The sequence below is a fragment of the Vanacampus margaritifer genome, chromosome 9 (genome assembly GCF_051991255.1).
Source record: "Vanacampus margaritifer isolate UIUO_Vmar chromosome 9, RoL_Vmar_1.0, whole genome shotgun sequence".
In the NCBI taxonomy this organism is placed as follows: Eukaryota; Metazoa; Chordata; class Actinopteri; order Syngnathiformes; family Syngnathidae; genus Vanacampus; species Vanacampus margaritifer.
Window position 1 is genome coordinate 11,442,570 of NC_135440.1, and position 5,408 is coordinate 11,447,977.

The window sequence follows — 5,408 nt, forward strand, 5'->3', positions numbered from 1 at the left end:
AAAAAAAGGACAAAATCAGACTGTGGTGTAGAGTTAGGACTGTTAAATAATCAATACAACTTCTATAGCTCGTGAGAACTCTGGCAAAACCAACAGCCATTCCAACATAATACGCCGGAATTAACTTTTTAAATTGTTGACTTGTAATGCCATAGAGATCCGAACATGCTTGAATTTCTCCAGCCCTAATAAGAGTAAAGTCTTAGTTGTAGAACAGATTTTAAATTTTGCTACTGTTCTATAAATCACTGAATGGCTCAGGCCTTGAATACATGAAAGAATATGAACCCCAGTAGGGTTCTGAGGTCAGCAGACTCAGGTCTATTAGTGAAGCCAAGAGTTCAAAGCAAACATGGTGAATCAGCATTTAGCTGTTATGCTGTATGCAAATAAAATAAGATGCCAACAGAACTGAAGTTTGCTCCAGGCATAAATAATTTTAAATCCATGTTTTTATAAAGCCACCCGAAATCAATGATTAAGGTTATTTAATGCATTTGTATAATCAGTTCTTCCGAAATCTTGTTATTATGAAGTATGTTCTTTATTTGCTTTTAAATGTCTTAAATTATTTTGTTTGTAAATGCCCTTGAATGTTGTATTGTTTATTATGGGAAGCACATTAAAGTACCGGGTGTATGAAATATGCTAAATAAATAAAGCTGCCTTGCCTTGCCTAGTGACAACCATTTTTTTGTACTTTTATTACTGTATTCAGCTGACACAGTTGAATACAGTAAACTGCAAATTGTATGTGTAATTATTTCTCAAGTTATCAAATTATCCATTGGTGGTGTTGTAGAATTTTCCTTTCTCCCATAACTGAGCAACCATAAGTCTTCTTGACAATTACAATGTCATTGTATCTTTAAACAAAAAAAATCCTTTTTGTATACTGTACACTGACAATATATTGCAGATTACGTCAGACAGCACACATGAAGAAAAACATCTCTTGCTGTTCGTTAGTTAATCATTTTTTATGTATGACTGGGTTGCAACATAGCTGAACATATGAAAGCTGTTTACAAAATTGCTCCGATAAAACCCGCCCATCTGGATAATTGAACATTAGCCCATTGCAAGATGGGGGAAAAGCCTGCCAAGCCAAACTCAATATTTACCAAGAAGGCTGTTGTCAACACTTCTCTGTTACTGTTAATCTCAGATATAGCTTCACAAATGTGCATGTGTTTGTTTTGTATGCTTAATATAGTTTTTTTAATCTAGTTATCTATACAGTAGTTGGAATAAATATCGAAAGTTACAATTTGGCAAATTTCATATTATTTCAAAAAGCTATACTTCTGGTCAGTCCACATGTGTGTAAAGGGGGAACTCCAGTCGCAATGCAGCAGAAATCTCCATGTCAAAATTTAGCAGTAATAAATTTAATAATAATGCATTTACAGTATTTGTGGAGACTGTGGTCAAATTGTATTTTACAATTTTAAAAATGTGCAAAATTTCCCAAGTAGAAGATTATTAGATAGCTCTTAATATGAAAAGAAAAATGCAATGAGCTGAGCTGTCACCAATGTCTTAGAAATGCAATTATGCCATCTAGTGGCAGATAATGACCTCAACACAAATCAATATCACACTCGTTTTTACAGTACAGTACATCTTTTTAATTGTAACTCAATTTTATGAATTATCATAAAATGACTGTATCACTGACTAAAATAATCATCCATATTAGTTTAAAATTTTCTCCACTTTTATGTTAAGAGTATGAAAAAAACACTTAATTGTACATTTAGAACAGATATAACATTTGCAATTAATCGCGAATTAACTATTGAACTCATGTGATTAATTATGATTAAAAGTTTTAAGCATGCAGAGTGAAGGTGGTGATACATAGACTGTGATGTATATATTGGCCAAAACTGTAGTCCTCACTTTAGTATTTCAAAATGATAACTAAAATGTTTTACTTTCCTCTGTTTCTTTTATTGCTCTTTGACTTAAAAGGAATATATATTAGTATTAGTGCTGTCAAAGTTAAAGCGTTGACTAATTACCAAATCACCAAAAAGTATCGCATTAATCATGTATTAACGCAGATCAATCGCACTATTAATTGTGATCACAGATGATCCTTTAGCTTGACAGCGGATGGTTACGTTAAACACGCAGCACAGGTTGTGTTTGAGCAATACATTTATTAAATGTTTATGTATGACATACAGAATATTTGTTCATGTCAAAATATTGGGGTCATTGTCCCCCATTTTAAACCATGCAAGTAATTACTTGATTAGAAAAAGAAGAGGATGAGAGCGTGCAGTGGATACAATTTTTTTTTGAAGATGTCCTCATAGGATTAAATGTTGAAATAATTAACACATAACAGGTGCTCTTCAAATTTGGCGGGCAAAAAATGTTGATTAAAAAAAATGTATTTTTAATTAAGCGATTAATCATGATTTATCAAAATAATAAGATGTAATTAATCTGATTAAAAAATGCAATCGCTTGACAGCTCTAATTAGTATATAATAGGGGTGTCGGGTGATTAACACTAAATTTGTCAAGCATCATCAAAAATAGGGGGTATTACACTGTATTCTTTTTTTCATTCTCTTAATTATTAACAGTGGTTTACTTACATTGCACTTGCTAAATTGAGAATGCACAAATGTTAATAAAAACATTGCCTGCTGCTTTAGCAATACCCTACATTAAAATGATTTTCTTCACAGAACGGATCGAGGTACACTTCAGAAGTTTAACCATATTTATTAGTTCCAAAAGCTCAAATTTAACTCAGAATCAGGAAAATATAATTAGGCTACATCCCATCACACTGGAAATCACTCACTATTGGCACTCTGAAGTATATCCTAAATTAAAGCATTACATAACCCTCAAATGTGTTGACAACACAGAAGATAAAATATTGTAGTGCTGAAATTTCTGTCCAAAAAATATGAATTTATTGCTGTGCGTGACATTCATAATGCTACCATAAAGGTTGCATCGTAATGTGACATATAATTCACAAGAGCATCTAGTTCCACAAAGAATACCTTAATCAAACTATCACTTGTTTCCTTTGTTAGTTTAATGTATTAGAGTCGGGGACTCGTTCCAAACGTCAGAGAAACCTTTTCGTGTGCGCGCCATCTGGCTGGCACATCAACACACAAAACAAGCAAAGAGAAAGTAAACAGAGAGAAGCAACAGAGAAGCACAAGGGTACACAAGCAAAGAAAGAGACGAGCCAGCCAGAGATGCGGGGTGGGGTCTGGAGGGGATAACCAGACGCCGACTCACTTTCTATTCATGGATCATAAGCAGCCATGAGATTGGCTCCGAATACCAAACCCATATATCTTATAGCTACAAAAGAGCTTTTCAAGGCAATGGAGAATTAGGTCAGAGGTCAGGTGTGGTGACAGGTGGGTGTCGTATTTCTGAGTTGGTACGAGTGATAAGATAACTAGGATAGCTAGGAATTATATAAAAAATTCATGTTTGTTTTTAAATCCATCCGAGACCATGTTGCCCCTTGCTGTTGACTGAAAATGACATCACAGTTGCTCAGGGGTCAGGTAATGATCAAGCACGGCTCACCTGTTTTTTGGGGTTTGGTCATGTGACCTTCGCAAGCACTGTGACGTCATTTTCAGTCAACAGCAAGTGCCAAAATGGCCGCCACCTGAGATTTGGACTAGTGGGGCCACATAGAACAAATTATTTTCAAGACCTTTTTTGACTTGACTTTCGTTTCAAACAAGAGGAAGTGGTAGAAATCTCATTCAGCACAGGTGAGGCTGTATGTCAAAAAAAAAAATCGACCCAACAGCAAAAGCTTTGGAATGGAGGTCACAAAGGACGACATCTTTATCAAATATAGCAGTCAGTGGGAGGGATGAAGGCAGTGGGTGGAAACAGAAGGGAACAATTATAACAAGATTACGATTAGGACACGCAAGGTTAAACGAGAAAATGCACTTAATTAGAATATATGACACGTGAAGAGGATGAGTGTCGAATATGTCATTTGTCGTTGACAAAGGTATACTACTAAGTAAAGAAAAACAAATTAAGAAAGGTGGAGTTGTGGTATTTAATCTTAAAAATGTATTTTAGAAAGCCTTTTTTTCAGTTTTCAGGAGAAACAGGATGCCTCAATAAGATTTTTTATTTTTTTTTGCTCCCTTGTACTTAGTAACAGACATTTTTCCAGTTTCAGTCCAGGCAGGAGACGAGCAGGGATCCTGGCCTGAAACATTCCAGAAAAAATGTGCCAGAAAGGCTATGTGGAAATCTGAAAACTGTCCGTCAATCTCTGATGTGCGCCGCATGCCATCTGCTGGACTGCCAGCCACCGTTTATCCAGGAGTTCTCGTCAACACATAATGATGCACTTCTTTGCTCTGAAAAACTCAGTATAGAAGTCGACTGCATGACTCCTGATTTCCTTTATTGGGTTTCTCCGGGTAGAAGAAGCAATTTGGCGCATCCATGCACAAGACGGCGTAATCTAACAAGTGCTCCTTTCACCTTTCCCTGCAAGGAGTTTAGTTCTAGCTTATTTTCCCAAATAAGCTAATTAGCGACAGTGTTTGCCTATTTTTTAGGCTAATTTATTTAATAGTAAGTTCTTGTACTCAGCTCCAGATGTTGAACAGCTGTTTCGATTTGACCAGTAGAGTGCGACGTACACTTCTGACACTCAGAACACGCAAGTTTGGGCGTTTTCCATGATCTCCAACTACAGTTTCAATGAGCTTACTTACCATCTTACTTTTTTTCCCCTAATGGGGTGGGGCACAGGGGTCGAGAAACACCCTTGCACAGCTCTGTGCAATAAATCACACAATTTCATTTATTTATAAATGCCATTTGTGACTCACCTATACCCACAAATGCACTGCTGTTGTGGCTACATTATAATCGTTCACATATGCTCTCTGACAAAGGAATATACAATACTAAACACTGGAATTTTTTGGATTTAAAATGTAATATCCACTCACCATAACTGGTCAAGATTTATCCTCCGCCGAGGTCTCACTTGATCTTTTGAACTCTTCTTCCTTCCAAGTTTTATTTCTTTACACGTGTCTCCGTTTTAGCAAGGCTGAAATGATAAATAAAAACAATTAAAAAAATATATATTAGAAAAGTATGGTTTTGGATGTGATTTTTTTATGAACGGTCTAATTTGTGTGGCGCTGAGACCCTCTGCTGGGCAAATTAAACAGTACATAAAAAAAAATTGCTTTCACCACGAGTTCAAAACAAAACAGCCTAGACTCGTGACAAGGCGTACACTTGTGGATTCCAGCATTGTTGCCATAGATTAAGTAAATAAAGTAGCCTACGTGTATGTGTCAAGTTTTCACAACGTGTGGAATCTTTTATTTTGAAATTCAAGTAATCCATTTACCAGA